Source organism: Ixodes scapularis, unplaced genomic scaffold (assembly GCF_016920785.2).
Source record: "Ixodes scapularis isolate PalLabHiFi unplaced genomic scaffold, ASM1692078v2 PGA_scaffold3__209_contigs__length_174095766, whole genome shotgun sequence".
Lineage (NCBI taxonomy): Eukaryota > Metazoa > Arthropoda > Arachnida > Ixodida > Ixodidae > Ixodes > Ixodes scapularis.
Window position 1 is genome coordinate 50,701,641 of NW_024609868.1, and position 17,760 is coordinate 50,719,400.

At 45.2% G+C, this 17,760-nt stretch overlaps 1 pseudogene; it reads left to right on the plus strand.

Annotated features, from left to right (window-relative positions):
• Window positions 1–1,684: 1,684 nt before the first annotated feature.
• Window positions 1,685–12,540, plus strand: LOC115319507 (annotated as a pseudogene).
• Window positions 12,541–17,760: the final 5,220 nt, after the last annotated feature.

Consider the following 17,760-nt stretch of genomic DNA (forward strand, 5'->3'; position numbering starts at 1 on the left):
ACCTTTTTTCTAAAGAGGAACTAACCTCTTCTGAAAGTCGACAGAGGATTTCTCGTTTATGCTTTTCCAACAAATTTACTACAGCAAATCGCCTTTTCCGGACATCTTTCTGTATACCTGCACGGTTCACGTCTCCCAGGCTGGAACACACATGCAAATTTTACCAAATTAAATCACGTACTAGATCATTCCTGTTCTTCTCCACCATCATCATTACGTATAAAAGATTGGACCGGTCTCCCTACACACGTACTGACTTAACGCAATCCTATGCTACTTAAACAAAGCTGCGTCGATTTGTTTAGTTAATTTCTCTTTATCCTAACGTCATTTTGAAGTTTGGGTTGTAGTAGTATGTCGTTGGTGAATTTTTGTATCAACTGCTCGCTTCTTGTTATTGTCATTTTTTATTTTGTATTAACTACAATCATGGATACTCCTCCCGTTTTGCTGTCCTCCCTCGTGTAATACATAATCAGATGTTTTTGATTTAAATAAATGAAATGAAATGAAGATAAAAAAAGCCTAGCTAAAAATAAACGATGCTAAAGTTGAGGCTTGGGCGATTTGGTACATACTTCGGATTTAAGAACAGCGCGGAAAGAACAGGACCAGACAAATAAGTGACACGGACGTACGTTCGTGTCATTACGTCCGAGTCACTTTTGTGGCAGCGCTACGTCCGTGTCACTTCTTTGTCTGGTCCTCGTCTTTCTGCGCTGTTTTTAATCCCCAAAAATAAGCGTTAAATCTATTACGACAGTATCGATTCCCTCTATAGAAAATTAAGGGTAAAGGGTCAAATCATGCCACTTGAACAATTACATAACCACAGCAAACGGAAAAGCCACAAATGGAAGCCCCATTATAGATTTAAAAAAACAGTCAATGAAATTACGAACACCGCAACAAATGGTACACGTATCATATGATTTTAATTGTAACATATTTATTACAAAACATCAGCAAAGGGTACACGAATGCCGTTTATGCAGGTGAATTCTACGGCCAGGGGGACATTGCATAGGCTGCTAATCTTCACAATACAATGAACTAAATTTTCATACTCAACTTTTTCTTTAGTCCAAATGGACATATGGTTTCAATTAGAACCTTGCTGGGCGACATCTAAAACCACCAGATCAGTCAATTTTAGAGCGACTTGAAACGAGGGAAATGTGGGGGGTGCACGAAAGTAACCACTCGTGCTGCAAGCGCGAATGTAAAGTACAGCTTCTATTGCACATTAGACGGCCCGCAAAAATCGATTTCTCAATGTATCCCTGTGAAATTTACTACAAAGCTGCAAGCAGGTGATAGAAGTTTGCAGTGAAAAAATATCAAATAATAAACTTACCTAATAAAAAATGTTTTGTGCAATTTACGTTGCCACTTCGCACACGATGCACGCGTCGCCTGCGTCGTCTGTATAGTATATATATATATATATATATATATATATATATATATATATATATAGAGATTTAGAGAGAGAGTGAGAGAGATATTGTGTCCTTAACGTCTCCTAACGTCTGATAGATAAATGATTAGGTCTACTTTGTTCGCCATACATTCCCAGTCTTTGGCTATAACTATGCCTAATGGTCACTAGGTCCTGATGCGCATGGATCTAGGGTACAGTTTTGAACAAACTGCCTCATACTTACCATATGTTATGCTTAGAATGACGCGCAAGAGGGTTTGCCTGAGAGTTGCGGACGAATGGATGCTCTTGCGAAGCAGGGGCTTGAAATACAAGTAAAGAAAGCCCACACTACTACTCCTTTCAGTCACTACTGGAAGAGCAGCGGTGTTACCGGGAGGTGGGATGCTTTCACCGCGAAGATCCGGACCGGCTCACACACCCGCTGGTGCTTGCCCATGGGGCCTCGGAAGATCAGCACCAAGATGTACATCTACTCGCGCAGAAACGGAAAGACCGGAAACGGATCTCTGGGCTGCTGCACTTCCGAAAGATGATGGCGAGCTTCTTCGAAGATCCCAAGCCCCTGATTGTGCTGGTGCACGGATACACGCAGTCGCTGAACAGCTCCTGGCTCCACGAAGCGAAGAAAGCTCTGCTCCACCAAGTATACTTTTATTTTTTATTTAAGTTTTCTTTTCATGTATTACAGGTAGGAGGTAAAACAGTGTAAAAAAAACTTTTTTTTTTTTTTTTGCTGAAAAAATAAACGACGCGTTGCTGAAGGGTCAGCCTTCGTTCCAACGTTGCGCTAGCGGTCCGAACCAAGTTCTAACGTTTCAAAATTAACCGTTATCTCATTCAAAAAGGTATAAGTGACTCTGAAAATTTTTATGGGGAAATGGCATGCGACGGAGCCCTCCAATACAATAAAGCTGAAAGCAGCCAGTTACCAAGAGAAGGCCTGATTTTCCCTTGCAAATATTTCTTAAAGAATCACACAACTTTTTTTTTTTTTTTTTTTTTTTTTTTTTAGAATAACGGTTAGTTTTGCAGAATTAACAACTGGTTCGAACCGCTAGTGATCAATTTGGACGTAGGTTCAGTGTTTGACAAGGCGTCGCTTATTTTCGCAACAAAAAAAGAAAAAAAAAAACTTAAATTTGTCATTTTCCTTCTTTTCTTTTTTTTTTCTTGGGAGAGGGGGGGGGAGGGGGGGGGAGAGGGGGACACGTTGTATGCTGTATATAGACCTTTTCCGCTTACTCTTGCCCCGACCGCCAAGTAGGCATATCCGGTATGGGCGACGAAAAAAATATTAAAACCGTTTTCAACCTGCAAATAGTAAAAAAATAGAGGGGAGGCGATACGAGAATGTGTGCCGGTTACGTTTTTGTCCTAAATCCTTCTATTGGCGTGGCGACGGCAAAACAATGTTTTCGCCATACTGGAAGTGACGACAATTCAAGATGGCGGCGCCCTTGCGAAAAAAGTCTACAGAAGCAGGCACGTAGCCAAGATTTTGATTCGGGGCGAAAGGGGGGGCGGGGGCTGCCCATGACGGAATGCTGTATGAGGGGGGGGGGGGGGGGGGAGGGGGGGGGGGGCGAGAGAGAGGAGGCCCCAGCAAAATGAAAGATTTCGGGAGGGGGGGCGGGCTTCACCTCCCCCCCCCCCCCCTGGCTACGTGCCTGTATAGGAGGTATTCACTGGACGCCATTATTGAGGGCGATGTTTAGAGCGCTCTCCCCCCTTCCTGGCTACGTGCCTGTATAGGAGGTATTCACTGGACGCCATAGTTTGAGGGCGATGTTTAGAGCGCTATGCTCAGAACGAGCTCACATTAATAGCCTGCTAAGATCGGCAACCTTGATGGTGCTAAATGCACGCTTCAAAAGGACTGCGGAAGCTCGCCGTCAGCACGCGCTCAGCAGCAGGGCACATGGATATGGCCGCCAGTAAATACTCCCTATAGGGAGTATTCACTGGTGATTATATCCAGACTTGTACACGTTACACAAAAATAGTAAGGAATTACAGTTACAATTACTCAAGGCTAAATTGTAATTTATTACAATTACAATTACCCTCCCATGAAAGTAACTGACCGTTACCCTCCCAAAAGTAATCCGTTACTTTCGTGGCGTTACTTTTAACTGTCCTCAAGTAAGAAACAAAGGGAAGAGGGGTTATTCAACTTCTTATTGTTGCCACCTGTTCCATTGAATGACCTTGAGTATTTTAAGCAACAGCTGCTCTCGAAGTCTCGTCAGACATTTTGCGTTATTTATTATTCATTATGTGGACTGCTGCGCTGAACACCATTTTAGCTGAAGGCACTGGATGGGAGGTGCCATATTGTTCCTCACGAATGCTTCATGCTCTGCATTGAGCTTTTTCAGCGAAGCAAGGGGAAGTACAATTTATCTCGAAGGTAGAGCAAAGCTTCGTCGTCGCAGCCGTTGCCTGCTATTCGAGAGATTTAGTAGATCCTTCCGGTACCTCCGATACCCGCGATAACGGTACCCGATAACGATATGATGTATACGCAAAGACGGCGGCGAAGTATCGGATATCATTATCGGAGTCATCGAACCGATCCACTAAAATTTTCATTGACTAAATCGCGAAGCTGTAGAAGTCATCAGTAGCAAGACACAGTTTTAACAGCAAGGTGATAACTAAATAATAAAAAAGGTTTGGCTCGATATTCTTCTTCCTTTGGTTCTGAACAGGTCGAGCCTCACTTGAGACGTTGGTGAATAAAAAAAGTTATCCAGTATATAAATACAAGTAATAGAAGAAAAAGAAGGACACCCATAACAACAATTAATTAGAAAGTCGGTTAAAACAAGGAAATGTAAACCCACGTTTTCTGTGCGTACCTTTTTTGGTTACGCACAGAAACTGCAGTTTACTCCGGTGTTCTCCAGATAGACGTCCGTCTGATGCCACGGGCAGCAAAGGGTAGAGTACTAAGTAAGCCGTGCTATGACCCCACTCACGAGTTTCACTCTCTCCTCAAGCCCAGAATATCAAGTCTAAGTCAGCCACCTTTATTTTTTATTTGTGAATATATATGCTTCAGATAAGATGCGCCTTGTTTGGGCAAAACAGGAAGAAGAAGAACGGAAGGATATTACCATTTTCTAAGTGCTCGCAAAAAGCTGACTCACAAAAAGGGTAGGATAGACGAAGCGTTGTCTCGTGTTGTGACATTATGAAAATTGTCGTAGTCACCATAAAGGTCCGTTCACACTCTTGCGACCGACTGCGACCGAGAAAGACCAGCCCGGTTTTTAAGCCTTTTGCGACTTCTTAGGACCGGATTGCGATGCAACGGAGCTGGTCCTAAGAAGTCTCAAGAGGCTTAAAAACCGGTCTGGTCTCCCTCGGTCGAAGTCGGTCGCAAGAGTGTGAACGGGCCTTAACCGAGAAGGACACTGTTAATTATTTTCAGTTCACTTACCGCCTCGAGCTTCTTGAAGAGGCGCACAATCACTTGGTGAGGCTCCTCTCCCCGTCTTCGATCGCAAAAAAAAACGAAAAAACACAAAGGGACTAAAAAAAAAGCGGAAATAACTTGCCCCCCCCCCCTTTTTTTTTTTTGTAGAATTGTTTATTTGGATTTTTTACATTGATCTTAGGGTCTAAAGAAAAAAAGATAGACTTCAGGGCTTGGTGTTGCAAAAAAAAATGCTTTGCGGAACTGAAGAGTGCCAAGCCTCCCTTTGCGCTGGTCGATTCGCGTGACAGTGTCTCTGCGCTCGACTTCACAAAAATTAAAAAAAAAAAAGATATATATATATTATATATTAGAAAGGGGGGGGGGGGTTGGTTCTGACAAAATAGTGTAACGGATTACAAGGAATCCGTTACGGTCAAAAGTGTAAGGGAATTACTCTAAAAATGACTCTTGAAAATATGTAATTATTTCGTTACTAAATTACTGATAAATGTAAGGGACTACAAGTAATTTCGTTACTTGTAACGAATTACGTACAAGTCTGATTATATCTCTGTGAGTGGTTGCTGAGCGCGTGCTGACGGCGAGCTTCCACAGTTCTTTTACCACGTGCATTCCGCACCATCAAGATTGCCGTTCTTAGCAAGCTATCTGAGCTCGTGAGCAAGCGCTCTAAACATCGCCCTCAAATATGGCGTCCAGTGAATACTCCCTATAGATGTAAAATTTTTAAAAAGCTTTTCCTTCTATAAACGCATAATTGCTCGCAAATATATTTCAAACATGTTATTATTTGTAATTTTGAAATCAGCGGTGTTAGTAAATGTCAACTCCCAGCCGTAGGAAGGAGATTTCATTCAATTGATGTTTGTGGCAAGAAGGCGGCATTAGAGAGTTTTAGAATAGGGGCGCCGACGCTTGGGGTGCCCCAAGCAGCTTGGAGTGTAGCACTGCGATTTCGCAGATCTTCTGCTCATGCGCCGTGCGAGGCCTCAAGCTGTTTGGGGACCCCAAGCGTTGGGGGCACCATTTTCTAAAAACTCATTTTAAAGGTAGTTGTGCTGCAACATGAGATCCTAACTTTTAGTTTGATTATTGGTGCCCGATAATATGTAAGATGGTACTGAAAATTGCTGGTTGCGTATAGATTTTACCTTCGTGACACAATAATTGTAGTATACACTTTATCGTCCAAGACAAGTTAAAGCGAATGAAATGTTTCCTGCCGTCATGATCCCTCTTTCTTGAGGCGCAGGCATAGATCTACGGTCAAATGTAAATGGCGAGGTTACCCACCACGTTCAAAAACCCCACAAAGCAAACAAGCTTGCAAATGGGCAGTCAATTGAACTTTAATTCCTTGTATAATGTACAACAGGGTGGCCAGATGCGGCCGAGCGAACATGCAGATAGTCGTCCCGAACCAAGCGCCAAAAAAAGCGGCATGACCTTCGTGAAGAAGCCCAAAACAAGCGGAAGTTCAGTAAACGTACACATTCTTGAAAATAGTTTATTAATAATAATATGAGCAGGAGAGCTCGCTCAAATACGAAGGCGCATGCTCAGCGTGCCATGTCACTATCCAAAGAGCGGATAGTGGCATGGCACGTTGAGTAACGTACCAGCTTGAGCTACAGCTCGGGTATCGTTCTTGGAGGCGACGACTTGGTGAAACCCATGATAGTCAAACGTGCACTGGAAAGTGGCCGAGATTTCCTCACGTGTTTTCTGTTGTTATGTTCTGAATGAGGTCGGCATGATGAGCGCGGATCTCGCACTTGCACGCTGCTTTTTTATCGTATCCGGTGACTGGTTGTAGCCAGTCCTTAAGTTGTGTTCCCTTCCCCACTCTTTACAATATCTTTTGCCATACTTCGACCACTTCGAAGCCTATTTGCGCAAAATACAATGGCAACTAGACAGGACGACCGCAACTGCCAACTGGCAAGATGGGCAAGGTGCCAAAACATTTGTGAATGAATAGTAAAAGTTTTGTACTTTGTAACAGACGGTAGCTTGCGCCACCTAACCGTTGCGCCAAACGGTCATGACTGCAATGATACTTAAAAAACAAGCGAGCTGGTGATGATTCATGGTAATAAAACCCGAGACTCAGGAACACAGAAGGGGACGAACAGAACACAACGTCTCCAACACAGCTCTCAAACAGTTTATTATTAATAAACTGGTTGAGCCGTTGTGTTGTGTTCGTCCCCTTCTGTGTTCCTGAATCTCGGATATTTATTATCACAAACGGTCATGCTGTTTTTCGCGTTTTTGACGACACACGGGCTGTCAGTGAGCACGACGAGCACTAAAATACCAATATTTGCAGGAAAAACGCGAAGAAGCCCCCCCCAAAAAAAACGCGACAAGCGACTTAAAAAAATTACCAGCAACCCAGTCAAAAAAGAAGCCCTAATCCGCTTATAATAAGCGGAACTGGCCACCCTGATGTACAACTTAATTATTTAAGAATGCTCTATAGTTCCGCAGCAGCTCATACTACAAAATGGGTGTGGAGGAAATTGACAGAACAACACCCGAGGTGCATTCGGTGTCTAAACCTCGTAAAGAAATAAATTTCTTTTTACCAGGTCCGGAACAGGCTATAGACATCTCGTGCATAATATTGTCAGAATGATCAGGCGAAGGGACAAAGAATAACTGAATAAACTAATGGGGCGAACTTGTGCCCAAAAATGAAAAGGAAACAGAAGTTAACAGCAGAGCGTCGCGGGCGTCGACGTCGGCGTAACAAGAGAGTCGAACGCTGGGGCGAGACTGACTGCGGCTTGCCACGCGGAGTCCCTTTTGTACACGGGTGGGCTTCTGGAACAATCGGCGAAGGAGTTTCGCGCATAGAGCATTTTAACCTCAAACATGCAACAGAGTTCTCGAATTTACCAGAACACCAAATTGCGAGAATAAATAAAAGATGCATAGCGCCCAGGAATTGAACCCTGGCTCTTCGCGTGGCATCAAGCACGATACCCGTCAGGCCACAGCCGCGCTTTTTTCTTTCTTTATTTGTCAGGCCACGGCCGCGCTGCCTACTTGGCCAGCTACGCGCGGGGCAATATTTAGATGGACTTTGCGGTGAACCAAGAATGATGAGAGTGTATTCCTCCGGTCACCTGCTGCTAGCATTTGGAGGAACATAGGACTCTCCAATAATAGGCATTTTCATCAGCAATGTTGAGTTTGGTTTGTGTACTGGCATCTTGTACCCTGAGATTTTGGTACTTTAGAACACGCTCCTTGGACAGATCGTAGCTCCAGGAAGACCTTACGCCTTTCTTTAGCAAAGTAATGGCGAGTAAGCACTATGCCATAGTAAACGGCCACAGGATAACGTAACATAATTGGTTATATTGGGTGATTATCGTCATAAGCCATAGTTATCCTTCCGCCCGTGATCGTTTAACTTGCGATCTTCCGAAATTCAAAATAACTGGGGCTCTAGCCCCTTAATGCTTGACATACAACTAGGGTTCCCTGCTTTCGGTATATACCAAACACCGAAAAAGGACCCCGAACCGGTTCCATCAAAATCAGGAAGCAAAAAAAAAAAAAAAAAAAAAAAACTCAACTCCAAATTAAGATGGCCTCCCCCCCCTCCCTAAAAAAATGGGTAAAAAACAGCTTTACCGGAAGAAATTTGCAGCTTTATTTTGTATTAACCCAGAATACAACCCCTAGTAAACTTTCCTGTAGAGTGCTTTTTTTTTTTTTTTTTTTTTGAGGACCACATTTTTTTTTTTTTATTTTTATTGGTACCGGAACATTTTTCGGGCATTCGGGTCGCGCATGTTTCTTGGAGGTCGGTGAATCCCATGTCCGTGTACTGTATTTGTTTAACGTCAGCCCCCGATAAGCAGCAATTTTCATTTTATGACACCTAGAATTGCCATCGAAAAACATCAAATCTGTGATAAAATGACCGGAAAAATATATTCAAAATAAAAAAAAAAAAGAAATAGGTCAGACAACACGGAACTCTATCTGCATAATATAACCTGACACCGAGATTTGTTTGAGGATGTACGCTAATCATTTTACACATCCAGGACCCCGAGTAACTGCTCTGAGATTCAAGTATAGGTTGAACTGCTACTATTACTATTCTAAAACGAACTCTTAAACAGTCATGTACGCATTACTCGAGAAAAGTAATAGATTACAATTACAATTACTCCTCGCTAAGAAAACGTATTTATTTAGATTACTTGGTTTCTCGAGAAGAAAAGTAACTGGCAGTTACTTGAAAAAAGTAACCGTTACTTTTCCGATTACTTAAGATTTTCAAAAGGACAGACTTTTCCGCCAGATCGAAAACGGGTCTTTCGTGCTGTCCATCGTTGGAATAAAATCATCGAATTACAACCCAAATATATTTTTAATTCATCGATTGGTGTCAACCACGTTCCTGTCGGAGACTTCGTTCAAGGATTCCCTAGGAAACTTCGAAAAACAAAGGGCGCCATTATTCAATTCAATTCACTTAATTTATTTACTCCCTTCATACACATACTTATGAACAGGTGGGGAAAACAGTAGCGGTTGCAAGTGATTTTAATACTTCCAAAAGTGAGCAAATCTCTATTGTGATTACTTCCTAGTAAATGTATTCAAATGATTACAAAATTACTCCAATAAGTAATCGATCTCAAGTAATTTGATTACGTCAAAATGAGTACCGCGCAAGTCTGCTCTCAAGAGATCCTTCACGCGCGGTGAAGCTCTAGCCGACAACTACTGTCGCAGCCTCATCGTGTACGTTCTCAAATAAATACAGGGTATACGCGTGACTCGGTTCGGGAAGTAATTATCGGCTACTGTTAGTGGGATGCCTCTACTATACTCCGTTTCACCTTATGTTGTACCGCAGCGAAGGCTAGAAGCGCGAGCTCGTAGCGTTGGCAGCTGCCCTTAATGCACGAGAGCTTGTGCCGCCGAGATGTGCCCTAGAGCAAGGAGCTCGCGCTTGTAGCCTTTCCTGCGGTACATCATAACTTCATAATGTGAAATAGAGCATAGAGACACCACGCAGATGCGCTCGTGACCCTGAGCCCCATCGGTGGCAACGTCTCATTCAGTAGTGAAATCAATCGTGTGCGAATCGGTACTAACGTATGACGTCAAACAATGGTACCTAACTAGAGACATTTTAATGTTCAAAGTCGCTTCTGAGCTTTTCTCATTTTTTTTTCTCGCTCGATTCCCATTTTGGACAGATGGACTGCAGCGTGATCATCGTGGACTGGAGCAAGGGTTCCATGTCTCCAAAGTACTTCTCGTCTGTGGGCAACACGGCACTGGTTGGCAGGCAGATCTCGCTTATGTTGCAGCGTCTCCTGCGGCTGTTTCCCCAGGCCCTGCATCCAGAGATGGTGCACCTCGTAGGTTTTAGCCTGGGCGCCCAGGTGTGTGGATTCTGCGGAAGGCACTTCAAGAAGAAGACGGGATCGCTGCTCGGTCGCATCACAGGTGGGCATTGTTTAACTCAGGTCGCCCATTGAAAGGAGTAAATGTGTTGTGTCGTGTCCGCGGGAAATGCCAATCGCACTTCTCGTACATCGTGACAAAAGACGTGGCGTTCTCTGCAGATATGATGAGAGGATTATACGCGGTGACGCCTCAGGCTCCGAATAATGTTTGCTTCATACATATGTATGATTCGAATATGCCTGCAGGCAGTTTTTAACGCAAAATGTGTTCCATATATGCCTGGCACCTAACCATTTCCGGTCTCCAACCAGGGACGGAAGGCGATATGCCGACTGCTAGCCAAATGCCAACGCCGCGCTCATCCCCGTCTCTCCACGTATCGGCTTGACCCTACAAATCCAATAGATTATAAATAAAGTTGTGTCCTCCTCCTACTCACTGATTGAACTCCAGAGCCAGCCGAACGGCTTCCTCGAGTGTTACACACGGCGGCAAGGAAAGGGGGGGGGGGGGGGGGGCACGTTACGTGTTTAAATTACGTGAAACTAGCGCGCTCTGGGCTTTCCCAGAGATAGAGTGCAAAAGAAAGCTGCAGAAATGCATAAAAAAGAAGTGCTCATTTTTCCGCAACGGGTTGAGGAGGTAGTTCGAGTGTTTGGTTCTCTATTGCCGCGAGCTGGCGCCAGGGCTCTGTCTGACGCTGCTCAGCGTCGCCGCGTTCCAGTTCAGTTTTCAGCACGCTCCTTCTATACTGCGTCTCGCACACCTACAGGCTCCGAGGAAGTTGCCACAACAAAAGGTGGTCTACATGTGTAATCAGATTCTCCACGCTGACAGATCACATTCTGCGTTACCACTGCATCTGCCAAGCGGTAAAGGGCCACTATTTTTTTTTTTTTTTTTTTTGTGGTCAATGTGACAGAACCGCCATGCAAGGAAGGAACACGCCTCAGAATGGTGTCTACATATTGTTTTTGTTGAGATCTATTACAAGTTCATTAGGGCTCGCGTCTCGACCGGAGAATGCGTAAAATGTTAGAGCAGACCCATTTGTAATGTTTAAACAACGCCATGAAGCGCACGTGGTAACCAAGTTGGCAATTGTTTTCTTCATAATCAAAACTTGGAAAAATATATTCGTATTGACAAAGACTTAAGGGGGTGATGCAAAGATTTTGTACTTTGCGCAAATACCGCTCAGAACAAATCCCTGACGCTAATGATCTATGCAACACGCGATCATTCTTCATCACACGCAATAAAAAAAAAAAAAAATAATAATAATAAAAAAAAAGAAAAAAAAAACGAGCAGAGTTCACTTCCTCAACTCGCAGCCACAACAAACGGCCACGTGATCTGGAGCCGATTATAGGCCGCCAATGTTAATCATAACCACGCGCTGTGGTTGGCAAGGCACAGGACACGTCATCAGGTTTTGCGAAGGAGAGATTGAAAGAAAACGCTCGCTTTTGTCCTTAAGATTACACCACAACAAAAAAGTGTATTGGTCAGTGGCGTTGCGTGCTTGTGTACTTGGGACCCATTTGTGACAGCAAGCTGTGTAAAGTAAAAAAAAAAAAAAAAAAAAAAAATCCAAGCGAATACCGTTGCACAGCCCCTTTAGAATAATGTTTATGGAATCAATAATTCCTTTTTTTTTTCAAATTGAAACCCCTCGCATTCTTTTACAACGTCTAAATCAAAATTAAACAAAGTGAACAGTGCAAACAGGCTGGTGAGAAATATTTGTATTAACGACAATCTTCAGGCATCATGTTATTAAAAGACGAGACAGCACGAAAGAATACACCCGTTAGGAACGTGCGCACTTTAGAGGTCCATTTAAATACCTTTCGCTTTTTGCCACCGGTTCGCCCACCATGGAAGACACGACAACCAAGATCGACTGTCGTACATTCATGTTTATTTTGTCCAACATTACAGTACGACCACTTTCGAACTCTGCGCAGCATTGGACGCTGCCCGACCCATGTTCGAGAAGACCAACGTTCACGTGTCCCGGCGGGACGCCCAATTCGTGGACGCCATTCACACAAGTTCCGGCTGGACGGTCCTCCAGAAGGCCATGGGCATGAGCAAACCGTTCGCTCACGTGGACTTCTACCCGAACGGAGGCAGGGATCAACCGGGCTGTGACCACGTCTTCGGTGAGGCTTCCTTTGCCCATATAGACTGGTGATGATTGCATCGTGCTCCTCCGGACGATTGTAGCAGTTAAACTGCATAGTAATCAGCGGTCTTCAATCTCTTCATTTGGCGATAGATCAAATGCGAAATGCACAGCGCCATCTAGTGGGGCGCCGAAGAACATGCTCTGCCTCACCATGGCTTTCGAGATTCCGAAGGTTCGGAATCTCGGAGGCCATGGTCTCACCATGGCCTCCGAGCCCTTTTCGCACGCTGGCTGCGCTCCTCAGATCATTTCATTCGCCGGTAGAGACTGGTGCTGCAGGGCGCATGGTGGCGCTCGCAATCAAATTGAACAGTACAAAGATATAGCCGAGAATTATCATCATCACTATTATCGTTGGTCGACGGAACTTAGGAGCAGCGCGAAATGGGAGGGGGGGGGGGGGGGGGGGGATCGCTGGCCGAGTGGGCTAGCGCACACCAGGGGCCCTATCCTACACAGCGGAACCAAGCGGGACCAAGAAACCGGAACAGAAGGGGTTGGATTTGGGCTAGTTGGTTGAACATGTTTGGGGGTTAAAGGCGCTAAAAACGACGGACGAGTAGGAGAGTTACACGTTACAGAGAGACACACATTACAGAGAGACACACAGCACAGACAACTGGTTTAATGTTGGAAAAACTCACGTACCGCGAAACCAACAAGACACACATCCGATTTGGTTCCAACCGCCGCTTATCACATTTCGTACTCTTACACCGTGCATGATCGTAAAAACAATAACTCCGATTCAAACAGGGTTATCGATGGGGCACATATACACGTACCTTCGTCAAACTCGGAAATAAAAAAAGAAAAAACGTTCCATTATCGTTCTTGTCTTTCTATTTTTTTACTTTTGTTTCGTGCCAAGATCACGGTATTGTATGAATAGGGTAAACACTCGCAGCAATCGTGATGCACCGCGAGATTGCCAGAGGGGGCTGACCTCAATGACAGGGCATGTTCCCTCAGTCTTTCGTTCACGCATCGCCCCGACTGCCCCACGTATACCCTCCCACAAGACCGGAATTCTGTACACAACCCGCCCTCTGCATCCTACGTATTTTGTTGCGTGCTTTTTCTGACAGATATCTACCCGTGTGTCACCCCGTTTTACCCTCTCACATAGCTTGCTTAATTCCTGTGGAGCTGAAAGGAGAACCAAAATGCCATGCTTTTCCCCCACCTTTTTTATGTTATGGCTAACCTTATGTATATACGGTATCACCACTGGTCTCTTATCTGGCCCCTCTCTTCCCTCTTTCCCCCTCCACGGTGTGGGTCTCTTCTACTCGTCCGTCGTTTTTAGCACTTTTATCCCCTAACCTGGAACAACGCCGTCTGCTGCGATTGGTCAGCGGCGCGGCGCTGACTAATCGCAGCAGACGACGTTGTCCCGGTCCCTTAGTCCCGCGATGTAGCATAGGGTCCCAAGAGAACTGGCTCGGCTCACTTTTTCTGCTGAGCAGCCGAGCGTTTAAAAAGGCCAGCCCGCGAAATATCTCAGAGGCCATGGGCTTTGGCGCTGGCAAAAGCCAGGTCGCGAAAACATATAGTTCTGAAGAAAGGCTGGATCAGACATGTACAACGAGCGCGATGCGTCCGTTGCAACCGGAGCGACTGGAACGACCGCTCTGCGCCGCGCGTATACACACACATGCAACCGCTGCAACAAGCTCAGCGGATCGGCAGCACGGCGACCGCTTCTACGCCACCGTCAGCTGTTTCAGCGGTGCCTCTAAAAAGGGGACGCACTGCCCACTTAATGCCGTAACAGAATATACAGACAGACAGTTTTCTATAGCCTAATGCTTTATTAATGTGTTTTTTTTTTCATGATAGGCTTGCAGGATACAGTGGATGAAAAAAAGAAAAGAAAAAGATGGAGTACGCCGTTTAGGACGATCACGGCTCTAATACACGACTTTGCTGATAGTACAAATGTCGCCACACACCTTTTCTACGATTATAAAAGACGATGTAATCTTATCAGCAATATAGCAACGTAGAAATATGATTTGGTAATCAGATAGACGTTGCGAGCATTCAGGATTGCTAACACTAATCACTTTTCTCCGGTGATGAACACGCGTGAAAATTCGCATCCTTTATACGGTACGCGCCAGTAATACGTTGAACTAGAGTACACGCATGAAATGCGCCAAATAAGAAATCCGAGCGGTGTTCGAGGACACACTGCTTAGAAAGCACCACTGTAGTCGAAGTAAACAAACACGACGGCACGGGCGTTTCTGCTGTCTTGAGGGCGCCGCCACGACATCGCCGCACGAGTAGGTGGATCTTCCCTTCTAGTACGTGCTGGGTTATCTGGCGACACACGACGAAAATTCACAGTCAAGGATAGCGCTTTTAAGCGGAACGATGAGCTTTCACCACGCCGTCCACGTCGACGATCACCACCGACGCCAGGAGCCGGCCCGCGACCGGCATGCAACGCGCGCGACCCATTCTCTTCGACGTGTGATTGGTCTGTCGTTGCGGTCGTTTCGGCTGTTTCGAACGCAGCGGAGAAAGTTGGGCTCGCTCCAACTCCTTGCGTCGTGAACGACATGTGCGTGCGTCACTCCGTCGCTATGGCAACTGACGGTTGCAGACCCTTGCAACCGTCCCTTCGGTTGTTCCGGTCCTTCCCGTCGCTACGGACGCATATATGTGTGAACGGGCCTGAATCCTTCGCTCGCACAAGCACTCGCGCAGAGAAAACGCTTTCGAAAACCTGGCGCCCACACCCGTGCCTTTGCCGGCACTCAAAGCTAAATTTTGAGGTGAAGTGTACGTCCGCCATGTTGGTTGCGGCGAAAAACCAGCGACCGGTGGGGCGAAGAACACGTACATCCTAGAGTTCCTGGATATGCAGATATGCAGATATCTGCATATCGTTCCTCTATCGATATCTGCATATCATTCCTCGATATGCAGATATGCATCCTAGAGTTCCTCGATATGCAAGGGGAGCAGAGTTGCGCATTTGTTTTCCCCGCGCCGCCACGCCGCTATTCGCCGAGATCCATCACGTGAGGAGCAAAGCATCCACCGCCGTGCAAGAAAGCCATATTTACGGTTGCTCCGCCGACGTTGCTCGCGCCCCGGCGCATAGCTACGTTTACATTGATGCGACTGCAGCGCATCGGATCCACTTAACAAATCGAATCGGTCCATGTAAACAACTCGAACCGGATCGGAACGAATCCGATCCGATCCGCTGGGACGGGGTGGTTTGAGATGGCCAATCCGAGTCGAGACTCTCCATGCAACCCCAAGATTCTCGGACAGGCGAGCGCCGTTACTACTTACGCCATCTATCGGCCGCCGCTGCGCCGGCGCCCGTAACTCAATGGACCAAAGCGATCTTTTTTTATACAAAGAAAACTAATCACTCAATCCCTTTGCACTTTTGTGTCACGTTTTAATACGTTGCCCTCAACCTCCACGAGAATTTTCGTGGTCGTGGGTTTATATTAAGTCTGGCCAAAATGCAACCAAACTTTTACTCATTGGTTCCTATGGCGAACCGCAGAAAAATCATACGTCTTTTCAACATTCGATGCAAACCCTAAGAAAACCACACGATCAATTTAGTTGCATTTTGCTATATATGTAGCCAATGTCTCTAGCTCCATGGAAACAGTTTTTATTTTCAAATTACTTAAATCTAAAGTGGTTCCCCAGGGCTTTAAATACCAAAAAGAATCCGCAGTTGGTGAGGAGACTCGAGGATTCAGTGACGTTGTTGCGTTCCTAAATACATTTTTTTTAGCAACATATGTAATGTATAACAAAACGGCAACTACACTGAATATTTTCTTAATTGATAAACACAAAACCTAAATGCAGGTTTTTTTTTTGTTTTTTGTTTTTTTTGTTCTTATCGCGTAATTAGCTCAAATACATTATACTTAAAGCGCTGAATAATTAAGGAGTCAAAGCGTTTTTTGATCCGAACTATCTTTTACAAAGTGTCCAAATTTCATTTCACCAGCTATTCCACTTCCAAGAATGGTATTAAAAATAAAAATGCCAAAATGAGTGGGCGTGGTCCAGACACTTTGGCAAACGGGACATGAAGAGTACCATTTATGGCGACATTTAGCACGCTGTTACTGCTAATTAATCAATCTTATGTAGGTTTGCTTCGCGCGCGCCCAAGAGCTTTTCAAACGGCCCAGTATCTCTTAAGTCATCACAACCTCAGACGTCAAAATCAGGCAAAAAAGGGGTGTGTCCCAGAAATTTGGGCATACGCGCCGCCAATTGTACCATCAATGGCGACACTCAGTACTGTATAAGCCATAATAATGCATCTCCTCCAGTTCTGCGACGCATATGCCCGAGAGCTTTTGAAGTGGCCCAGAATTTATTTAGTTATCACTCTCCAAAGCTTGCCTCAACCGTCAAAATCGGCCAAAAAAGGGGTGTTTCCCACAAATTTGGGCATACGCGCCGTCCATTCTACCATCAATGGCGACACTCAGCAGTGTGTAATTCATTATAAGGAATCTCATCTAGGTGTATGACGCGTATGCCCGAGTGCTTTTGAAGCGGCCCAGAATTTATTTAGTTATCGCTCTCCAAAGGTTGCCTCAGACGTCAAAATCGGCCAAAAAGGGGGCGTTTCCCACAAGTTTGGGCATACGCGCCGTCAATTGTACCATCAATGGCGACACTCAGCAGTCTGTAATTCATTATAAAGAATCTCCTCTAGGTCTATGACGCATATGCCCGAGTGCTTTTGAAGCGGCCCAGAATTTATTTAGTTATCGCTCTCCAAAGGTTGCCTCAGACGTCAAAATCGGCCAAAAAGGGGGCGTTTCCCACAAATTCGGGCATACGCGCCGTCAATTGTACCATCAATGGCGACACTCAGCAGTCTGTAATTCATTATAAGGAATCTCCTCTAGGTCTATGACGCGTATGCCCGAGTGCTTTTGAAGCGGCCCTGAATTTATTTAGTTATCGCTCTCCAAAGGTTGCCTCAGACGTCAAAATCGGCCAAAAAGGGGGCGTTTCCCACAAATTCGGGCATACGCGCCGTCAATTGTACCGTCAATGGCGACACTCAGCAGTCTGTAATTCATTATAAGAAATCTCCTCTAGGTCTATGACGCGTATGCCCGAGTGCTTTTGAAGCGGCCCAGAGTTTATTTAGTTATCGCTCTCCAAAGGTTGCCTCAGACGTCAAAATCGGCCAAAAAGGGGGCGTTTCCC